Raw genomic sequence first — 11,202 nt, 5'->3', positions numbered from 1 at the left:
TTCTTTTTAAGAACTGAGCACTGCACGAGATCCAGGGCAAAAGTCTTTGAAAATGAAGACACCTTCCTTCTGTTTGCAAAGCATTTTTCCCTGGATTTCGTGCAGGCCTTGGTTAGCAGAGAACAGAGGCCTAAAGCATTGATCACGTTGGATCAATAGTGCTAGATTTGCCACTACTGTTCTTATGTATCTCTCACTACCTTAGGCCCTCTTTTTTCTGCAAATGCACCGAAGTAGGCAAAGGAACCAACGGCTCGCCACATTGTCACAAGGTACCGTATTTTTGGACCATAAGACACACCTAGGTTTAGAGAAGGAAAACAAGAAAAAATATAGTTGCCGGAGAAGGCAAAAACAGGACACATGGAGGGTTTGGGAGCCCAAAAATAAGGCCTGTATTCACTCTATAAGACACACAGACATTTCCACTGACTTTTTTTTTTTGGGGGGAGGGGAGGAATGTGTCTTACAGTCTGAAAAATATGGTATAAGTCCCTGTGGGGGTGGGGGAATAGGTAGAGGGAATGTTGCAGCGCCTCTGTTGTCATTCGTATGTGTGAATGACGGCTGTGGTGCAGCAATACTCATAATTTCGGGACTGGGTCTCAAGTACTTGGGGGAGGGCTGGTCATAACTTGGAATGGTCACTTAGTGAACTGTCATAACTCGGGGATTACCTGTACCTTAGGATGCTCTGAGTGACATTGCATGAGGCCTTTGTTCTTGAATTGGATTGGGAGAATGCTCTTCCATGGGCTGAGGGTGAAAGTTCTGTTATCAGACAATTCTGGAGGTTTCAGAGGACAAATGACAACACACTCCTCTCACATGACCTCCAGAGGACACATAAAAGCACACCTCCTTCTTCTCAGCCCCCACAGGTAAATTCAAATAGAAATGGAAAAATAGAGATGAGAAATGGCACAGAAAGCATCTAAGCAAAGAGACATTGACTCCTTCCTTGGAACACAAGACGCCCAGATCCTTTCCTTCTCCCTCCCAGGAGACGGTATCTGATTAGTAGTTTTTTAATAAAAAACCTAATTATAATCTGTTTTCTTGAACTCTCTGATTGGGGACTAGAGAACTCTTACCCAGAGAGACCACGTTCCTATGGTTTTGAAGCATGACTTCCGAATGCAGCGCTTTCTGGTCAGGATCCAGTTGAGACCATTCCTCCTCAGAGAAAGACACAGCCACCTCCTTGAAGGACACAAGACTCTCCTGAACACGGAAAAAAGAACAGAACAGGAGGATTCACAAGATCTGTTCATATTCATATTGATTTAGACAAGAGGATAGAAGGGGAACTCATCGAATTTGCAGACAAGACCAAATTGACAGGAATAACAACACTTCAGAAGATAAGCTCCAGATATAGAAGGATCGACAGATTAGGGTTAGGGTTGAAATCAACTGTGAGAAACATAAGATTCTACATTTAGAAAAGAAAAACCAAATGCACTGGCATAGAATAGGTGATACCTGGCTCAACAGTAATAAGTGCAACAGGGATCTTGGAGTCCTAGTGGGAAACCATTTAAACATGAGTCAGCAGTATGACTAGAATTGGGTATGTCTGGTTTCATGAAAAGAAGGACTAGATGGGGTGACATGATAGAAGTGTTCCAAGAAGCAATGGATGGAAACGATTCAAGGAGAGAACCAACCTACAAGTAAAGCGAAATTTCCTGACAGTGAGAACAATTAATCAGTGGAATGATTTGCCTCCAGAAATTGTGGGTGCTCCAACACTGGAGGTGATTATGAAGAAATTGGACAGCCATTTATCTGAAATGTTATAGGGTTTCCTGTCTGAGCAGGGGGTTGGACTAGAAGACCTCCAAGATTCCTATCAACTCTGTTATTCTGCTCCATTGTTCCCAAATTCCCAAACTAAAGATATGCACCAAGTTAAATGGCTGTGCGTCACACAAGTCCTAATATTAGGTGAGAAAGTGGGCAAATCTGAAAATTGCTTTCACTGAAGAAATATCTGGGGAAGTTTTATCAAGTTCATTCATTCTGCAGAACTTTCAATGCCTTTCAGTAAAGTAATCCCACTTCTGGATCAACTGATCTATCGCTCTGTCTATCATTGATTGATCTAGTAGTCTGAGCCATTGTCTGAAAGAAAGAAAACAAAGAAGAGAAAATTCCCTGGGAAAATCATTTCTCAGCCTTTGCAAATCGGGAATGTTTGATTATCCTAATCGAGGCGCAAATCAGAGGATTGGAAATTATTTGTAGTTCAAAGTACCTTGATTATATGCTCAACACGGCCACTCCCTTTGGTTTTTAATAGTCGGCTTTATTTTTTAATACGATTTGATTATTTTTGAACTACAGGTTATAAATATGGCTTTTGAAAAATGGTAATGTGGTAGTGTGAATATTTAGTTATTTTTCATTAGCCTTGCACAATTCCAAGTCAAAGAATTACCCCCCAAAAAGGGTCTGTAGCAGTTACTGTCACTGTGATACGTTTATTCCTACTTCTTGAAGGATTATTTTTTTAATTGCTTCTTATAAACTCAAAGTTGGAGGAGTAGCTAGCTGAGAAAGATAACCAGAGGAAGCTATGCTGGCTGACAGCAACTTGAATCTGCTATTCTGCTCTGCATGTTGTGGAAGAACACAAAAATAATCCAGGCCAAACAAGGGGGGGGGGAAATAGAAGGAGGGAGCCCTCTGCACACCCACTTCACTTCCTGAAGGGAGAATAGAAATCTAATATTTTTTCTCTTTCTTACTTGATTTGGAGGTTCAACTACTGGTTGATCTCTGTCATAAAAACCAGAAAGCTTCATTCTTTGTTTCTCTGTAAGGAATAAATAGTTTCAAAATGCATAATTAATAAAATAGGAGGAGGTATTCTATAGAAGAGAAGAGAGAGCAAAGGTAAGACAGATGGGAAATCAGAACATCTTCCATTACCTCCTGAGGTGTCCGGATTTGGATCTTCCCAAGGGATCTTCCTGAAAAACAGCTCCTGAGGGGGATTTGATGGGTTCTTCTTTCCCTCAGGATCTCTGATCTCCACAGTGAAGCACTTCAAATAGGAGGAAGGAAAAAAGAAGCAGAATTAATGAATGTCACACGAAATGAAGTGGATTCTTATATTCAGAACACAACCTCAAAGCCCCCAATATCCATCTGTGAGGTTGAGTGAGAAAACAAGGGAACAATTGCCACATGTGATGAATGCCAGAGAAGTTTGGGAAGGAGGGTGAAGTATTCAAACAGATTCTCTATTCCCTTCTGAGCTCCCTAAAGTCTCTCACCTGCAACTGGACCTGCTCCTTCTGCTCCTCCACCTGGCTCAGGAGGAGGCCTTCCGCCAGGGCCACCGCCTGGGAGCTGGTCTCTGCTCCGCACTCCCGCACCCAGCCCTCCATCTCTGGGGGCAGAAGGAACAGGAGCTGCTCCAGAACCACCAGGTCCAGCATCTGGGCTTTGGTGTGCTTTTCTGGTCTCAGCCATCGCCTGCAAAAGCCATGGAGTCGGCTGCAAAGTCCTCGGGGACCCTCAGCCTCCCGGTATTGGATGGAGGTCCAGGGTGGAACTTCTGAAGGGAGGATGGTTTCCTCCTCCAGGATCTTGTGCCCGGTTCTTGTCCAGAGCTTCCCCCCCTTCCCAGGCTGAGCAGCTGAAGGGCCTTTTCCGGCTCCCTCCTTTGCAAAAGGTTGTGTCTCCATCCTTTCTCTGTCCTGCAGACCAACTGCAAAGGGCTCCAAGGACTCTGGTGGGTCTCCAGATGCCTTTTCCTTCACGGGACCATTTCTGGTGCTGCAGGACTGATCCCTGCAAGGGATTCCGCTCTTTTTCTTCTTCCCCCAAGAGAAAAGTTTGCCTTGCAAAGACCACAAATGGCTTCCAGTTTCTGTATCGGAGATGGGAAGAAAAAGAAACGCCAAGAGTTACACTCTCCCACAGCCTCTCCGCCTCTTACGGGGTCCCAGGAGTTAAGGAGAGCGAGTCCTAGAGAGGCAAGCCTCCAGTGGGCCAATGGGGAAGCACCTAGAGTTCCCTTCCCTTGGCAGACAGCGCCCCTGGTGGATTTGGTGGAAAGTACCAGGATTGTTGAAAGGATGGGAAAGAGGAGCTCATGGGAGGGCGGGAATGATGAGTAGGGAGAAGAAAGGCCCCTCTCCATGGCTCTCTGTCAGACAAAGGCTTCGACCTTTGTACTTCTTTTCCCCCATTTATATCAACCCAAAATGCATTGAAGGAAGTTTTCGCCTTTCTTTTATTGCGTTTCTAGAGTGGTTTGGTTATTTGTTCTACATAATGGAACTCCACTTTCATTCGGTCTGCTTATTTATTTATTTAGAGGAGAGAAGAGGTGAGAAATCTTTCTGGCAGCCCCTGAAATATTGGAAGATGCCATCATGTCTCCCCTCGTCCTTCTGTTCATCAGATTAGAAAATACTCTGTTCCAGCAACCGTTTTTTTATGTTTTAGCTTCCATTTTTCTTGCACATTTTAGAGTCTCAAGATCTTGTTTGTTCGTTTGTTTGTGTTTGTTTATTATGCAAAACACAAAGAAAAATAGAAATAGGAAATTAAGGGAAGGAGAGAGGGGGAAAAAGTCTGAGGTACAAGAAAAAAAGGGGGAAGACTTTGACTTCTTTTTAGCCCAATGTAAGATAAATACGTTTATATGGAAGTAAAAGTTTGTGTCCGTGTCTCCCTCTTCCTTTGGACAGCAGCTGCCTATTTCCTCCACATTGAACCTCTTCGGTTACCGCTTCCAGTCGGGGGTTTCGATTTTGTCCCCTGAGTGTGTTGGAAGAAAATTCAGGTCCAGTTCCAGGAAGGGAAGAAAATGGAGGCTGCTTAATTATTTATTTTATTTATTTTATTGAATTTCTATACCGCCCTACTCCCGAAGGACTCAGGGCGGTGCACAGCCATGAAATAAAACACATAGATATACAAAATTTAAAATCGAATAAAATGAATTAAATAAATTTGGCTGAATTAGTACCCATAATTTAAGATACCCATATTTTTTTAAAATACATTAAAAATTTAAAATTTACACTTAAAAGGGAGATTTAAGAAAGGAGGTTGACTGACGGGCGGAACCAACAACGGCCTGCAGTCAGGAGAGAAGAGAGCTGGAAGGGGGGAAGTGGAGGAGAAGCGACCCAAGTTTATTCCAGGATCTTCATTCTTTGCAAGGAAAAGGGGACCCTGACCCACAGAAAGAAAGGGGATTTTGCATTTGGGGTCAAAGGGCGGGAAATCTGAAGGGGCCTGTTTGCCCCAACGTTCCGTGCGAGAGAGAGAGAGAGAGAAAGTGTGTGTGTGTGTGTGTGTTCTGGCGAGGTGCTTCCAGCTCCAGAGGAGGAACTGGGGGGGGGAGCGTTTTTTCTCTGACTTTTGAGCTGGGAGGGGCCAGAAGGAGCTGAAGCACCAATGGGAACTCTCCCTGCTTTCAGCATCATCAGTCTCCAGGCAGAGTCCTTTGTGCATCACCTGAGGAGATCTTCCCCTTTCTTTGCTCTCTTCACGATTCTCAGCTAGACTTTCCTCTGTGTGCGTGGAAGGGTGGACTCTGTCAGACTTCGATGCTATCTCAAAATAAATGAATTTCCAAACTGCCAATCTTTAAGGAAATCTTTTCTTTAATTGAGCACAGCCACCGGATCATGTCTTGTGTCCTTCGAGGAGGTGGCTGTGTCTTTCTCTGAGGAGGAATGGTCTCAGCTGGATCCTGACCAGAAAGCGCTGCATTCGGAAGTCATGCTTGAAAACCATAGGAACGTGGCCTCTCTGGGTAAGAGTTCTCTAGTCCCCAATCAGAGAGTTCAAGAAAACAGATGATAGTTAGCTTTTTTATTAAAAAACCACTAATCAGATACCGGCTCCTGGGAGTGAGAAGGAAAGGATTGGCCTTCTTGTAGTCCAAGCAAGGAAAGAGTCAATGTCTCTTTGCTTAGATGCTTTCACTGCCATTTCTTATCTGTATTTTTCCATTTCTATTTGAATTTACCTGTGGGGGCTGAAAAAAACGAGGTGTGCTTTTATGTGTCCTCTGGAGGTCATGTGAGAGGAGTATGTTGTCATTTGTCCTCTGAAACCTCCAAAATTGAGTGAGAATAGAACTTTCACACTCAGCCCATGGAAGAGCATTCTCCCAATCCAGTTCAAGAACAAAAGCCTCATACAATGTCACTCAGAGCATCCTAGGGTACAGTTAATCCCCAAGTTAACTGACCGTTCCACGTTATGACCAGCCCTCCCCCAATTACTTGAGAACCAGTCTCGAAATTATGTGTTGCAGCACCACGGCCATCGTTCACACTTATGAATGACAGCAGAGACTGCAATATTCGCCCTACCTATTACCCCAACCTGCCGATACTTACCTTGGGACGATGTGGCGAGCTGTCGGTTCTTTTGCCTGCTCCTTTGCATTTGCAGAAAAAAGAGGCCTAAAGTAGTGAGAGATACGTGAGATCAGTAGTGGGAAATCTAGCAGTATTGATCTCATGTGAACTCACGCTACAATGCTTTAGGCCTCTGTTCTTTATTAACCAAGGCCTGCACAAGATCCAGGGCAAAATGCTTTGCAAAGAGAGGAAAGGCCTCTTGGTTTTCAAAGACTTTTGCCCTGGATCTCATTGCAGTCCTCAATTCTTAAATGAACGTAGGCCTAAAGTACTTTAGTGCGAGATCACGTGATATTAGGAGCCTGAGATCTTGCACTACTAGTCTTGTTTGATCTCCCACTAAAGTACGTTAGGCCTCTGTTCTCTGTCAAGTAAAGCCTGTACCAGATCCTGCCAAAGAGCCCTTGCAAGCCAATGAGACTTTGGGGCAGCAAAATAGCCATTCTTGAAGCCTCCCAGCCTTTCTAGCCTCAGCACGAAGAGCGTTTACATGCCAATGGGAGGCTTCAGCAAGGGATTTTGCTACAAAGTCTCATTGTTGGGATCAAGGAATGGGCCGAGCGGGGGTCCTGCACACCAGACAGACACTGTGGAGCAGCTGCTCCAAGGTATACCAGGGAAGAAAGAGGTTGTTTCAAAATTGTTTCATTTCCCACAGGTCTCTGCTGAAATTAACTCACCCCAATAATTCTTAAGTTTTCTCCTAATTCCTCCTTGGATGTTTCCCCTGATTATTCCTTAACTCAAGACCGACTTTGAGATATATATATATGTGTATGTGTATGTATGTATATATATATATATAGTCCTAAAAATGTGAGTTCCAGGTATAGTTATAGAAGAGGCGATAGACATCACGATCTCCAGAACGTTTAAAAGTTTTAAAAGTTTAAAAATTTTTTATTTTAAAACTTGTACTAAGCTTTCGTCGGCCCCTACCGACTTCGTCAGAGTATAAAATCCCCATTGAGGAGCTGCTTGCTTTTATGTAATGCTGATCAATTTAGTCCTAGCACGCGTAACAGGCCCACACTGGTAGGGGCCGACGAAAGCTTAGTACAAGTTTTAAAATAAAATTTTTTTAAACTTTTAAAACTTTTAAATGTTCCGGAGATCGCCTCTTCTATATATATATATATATATATATGAACTCCAGGACTAAAATAATTAAAATTATAGATAGATAGATAGATAGATAGATAGATAGATAGATAGATAGATAGATAGATAATTGTAAAGAAAGAGATGTGTTCTAGATATTTTCAAAGCTTTCATGACTCAGGAATATAGAAATCATCATGTCTATATCACACCCCTATACACCTCTATAACATACATTTTCTTAGGTAATACAGTCCAACATTTTAGTATAAATCAATTAATTATGTAAATATCTTATCCATTTATATATTCAAACAAGAAAAAAATAAGGATATAAACGTGGCTATTCCAATTAGTTCCATTTTCATACATCAAATAATTTTCCCCATATGTTCCTCCGAACCACATCTTAATCATTTCTCCTTTCACTACGATGTGCAATTAAAAATATTTCATTTATTACAATTTCCTTAATTATATTTAAAAATATTCTGGCTGTTAACCTCTACTCATATAGCTTCCCCCATGTATTGTTCCAAATTCTCACTTAATCATTTCTACACATACCATCATAGACCATTAAAATTATTTCAATTATTACAATTTAAACTTATTCAAATTTCTAAAAAACAAAACTCATCATTATCTAGATTTCAAAAATACAAATGATATTCCAATTATTGTTCAATTCATTTTCACCATCACGATTTACCATTATTTTTTACAATTCATATTTCAGTTCTAGATGTATACCTCATATTTCTTTCACTTCTTTCTCCTTTTCTCCTTAATTTTAATTTTTACCTTTTTCTTTCCCCTTTTTTCCTGTACTTTAAAATCCTGATCTCTCCCATTTTGCCCTATATTTCCCATTGTACCCTCTCTCTTTTCTCTTTTTTTTAAATTTCACCACTGTTTAGCCTGCTGTTTAGCCCAATATTATCATTCTATATTTCAAAGTCCTGGATTCTTCTATTCTGCCCTATATTTCCGGCTGTTTTCCACCCTTTTTCTCTCTTTTTTATCTTTTCACTGTAAATCCCAGTGTGATCATTTTTTTAAAAAAATTGATTTATATGCTGCTCTTCTCCGGAGACTCAGGGCGGCTTACAATGCGTTAAGCAATAGCCTTCATACTTTTGTATATTTTATACAGTCAGCTTATTGCCCCCACAAACTGGGTCCTCAATTTACCTACCTTAGAAAGGATGGAAGGCTGAGACAACCTTGAGCCTGGTGAGATTCGAACTTACAGTAATTGCAGACAGCTGATGTTAATCACAATGCTTTTAGTCTGCAGAGCTATCCAGGCTCCTAAATTCTTTATATTCATTCTGTTCCACCCTTCTTTCCATATTTGTCTCTTTCTATCCTCTCTATTTCTTTCATTGTTAATCCCAATCTAAAAACCTCCTTTTTATTATTACTATCCACATATTCAATTACTTTTTCATATTTAATCACATTTTATCTTCTTTATTTTCAGCCTCTGTGTCTTGCTTCTCCTTGTTTCCTTGTCAGCTTGAGCATGCTTTATCTCACTTTTTATGTCCTCAGATTTTAATTCCCCATGCATCATTTTAGTTATTTCTCTTACTTCCATTTTCCACAAGTACATCGATTTGATCATTTCTCTAATTTCCTGTGCCATTTTAAGTTAGTATTATTCCAATTTTAAAAGTTCAGTTGTATTCTTTCCCCCCCCCCACCCCCAAAGTCAAGCCGCTTGCAGACAAAGGAATCTTCCCCAAAAATTCTCACGGCTGTTAATCTGTAAAGTTCCCTATTTTCCAAAACACAAACCAAGTTACAGTGTTACTTTTTGCTCTTGAAGGCGTCTCTCTGCAATCCACACTTTCCAGTTATCTAACAAGTATCCATTTTGTTTCAATCTAAATTAACAATTTTAACTAGTTTCTCTTTTTCTTTTTTAGCTTTAAAAATACCAAATCAGTTTTATAGTCCAGTCCAAATTGAAACAGCTCTTTTCACTTCTTTTTTCCTTTTTCCTTTTGTTTATACAGCACTTCTATTGCAGGGCTTATTGTCCATTCTCTTTTGTTTTTCTTAAAATTTGTGAGAGGAGAGAAAAAGGATCTATTTATTTCTTTCCGATCCTTTAATCAATCTTGGGATAAGTTCTTTCGTTTTTAAAATTTTCCAAATTATTTTCCAAGTAGTTTTGTTCAAAAGACAATTTTCTATTCGGGAATTCTGGGAGTTGTTAATAATTTTAAAAGGAGTTTTGTCCCTTTAAAATTATGCTTCAACATCATCTTTTCTTCCCTCCCTGCTCATTAGCCGCCGTTTTTTCGCTAGGGTTCTTCAGATTTAAAGATTTTTTTTCCTTATTATGAGTTGGCTGTCACTCACCCGGCTTCAAAAAACACCATTCCATTCACCGCTCCTGCTCAATGCTTAGTCCGGTTGCCCAGCTTTGTGACAGTCACAATGGCTGCCGCCCCCCACCGCCAAGTTGTAGAGAGCTTCCTCTGACCTTCAAGGAACTTGCCTGTTCCTCTTGGTCTTCCGAGGTGCCTCTTCTTCATCCCCGTCCCTACAGGAAGGTTCCAGTCCGAAGATCCCTTAGCGACAGTTCGTCAGTCCGGGTTTTTGCGGACCTCATCAGAGCCCGCTAATTCCCCGACTGTCTCACTGCGATGCTTCCCGCTCTATAGCGTTGTTTTCAGGGTAGGAGTTGAAATAATTTATGTTCTGGATGCGAGGGGTCTGTAAATATTTTCACAGCCCTCTTTTTGACTTGTGCAGTATATTGGTCCTCAATGGAAGGCAGGTTGGTAGCAATTGTTTTTCTGCAGTTCTAATTATCCTCTGAAGTCTGTGTCTGTCTTGTTGGGTTGAAGAACCAAACCAGACAGTTATAGAGGTGCAGATGACAGACTCAATAATTCCTCTGTAGAACTGTATCAGCAGCTCCTTGGACAGTTTCAGCTTCCTGAGTTGGAGCAGAAAGAACATTCTCTGTTGAGCTTTTCTGATGACATTTTTGATGTTAGGTGTCCATTTTAGGTCTTGAGATATGATAGAAACTAGAAATTTGAAGGCCTCTACTGTTGATACTCTGTTGTCTAGTATTGTGAGAGGTGGAAGTATGGAAGGGTTTCTCCTAAAGTCTACCACCGTTTCTACGGTTTTGAGTGTGTTCAGTTCCAGATTGTTTTGGTCGCATCACAAGGCTAGTTGTTCAACCTCCCATCTGTATGTGGATTCATCATTGTCTCGAATGAGACCAATCAATGTTGTATCATCTGTAAACTAACAGATGGATCGTTTGAGATGCAGTCATTGGTCTATAGAGAGAAGTGAAGAAAGCACACATTCTTGCGGGGGGGGGTGTACATTCTTGGGGGGTATACCTGTAATTGTACAGGTATCTGATGTGATTTTGCTTAGCTTTATGATAGTGGAGCATTTGAAGCAAGAAGGAGCATGGCACATTTCTAATGATTTATTGAAGTGGATCATTTTATGGGAAATAAGATTACAATTATCAGTAAAGGTCTTTCCACATTCCATGGATTTAAATGGCTTCTCTTCTGAGTGGATCTTTTTTTATTTTTATTTTTAATTTTTTAAATATACATCAGTATCAATACATTTTTTTTTAATTTATTTATTTACTTCAAATTTATATACCGCCCTTCTCCCTAGGGACTCAGGGCGGTGTACAGCCAAGTAA

The 11,202-nt window shown here is 41.0% G+C and overlaps 1 pseudogene; it reads right to left on the bottom strand.

Annotated features, from left to right (window-relative positions):
* The window catches only part of LOC139311686 (zinc finger protein 721-like), a 38,175-nt pseudogene extending 34,462 nt beyond the window's left edge, over window positions 1-3,713 (bottom strand).
* Window positions 3,714-11,202: the final 7,489 nt, after the last annotated feature.

Source organism: Pituophis catenifer, unplaced genomic scaffold (genome assembly GCF_029215685.1).
Source record: "Pituophis catenifer annectens isolate HBS135680 unplaced genomic scaffold, rPitCat1.0.hap2 SCAF_2, whole genome shotgun sequence".
Taxonomy (NCBI): domain Eukaryota; kingdom Metazoa; phylum Chordata; class Lepidosauria; order Squamata; family Colubridae; genus Pituophis; species Pituophis catenifer.
Note: the sequence above shows the minus strand (reverse complement) of the source record. Positions and strands in the feature narration are given on the sequence as shown.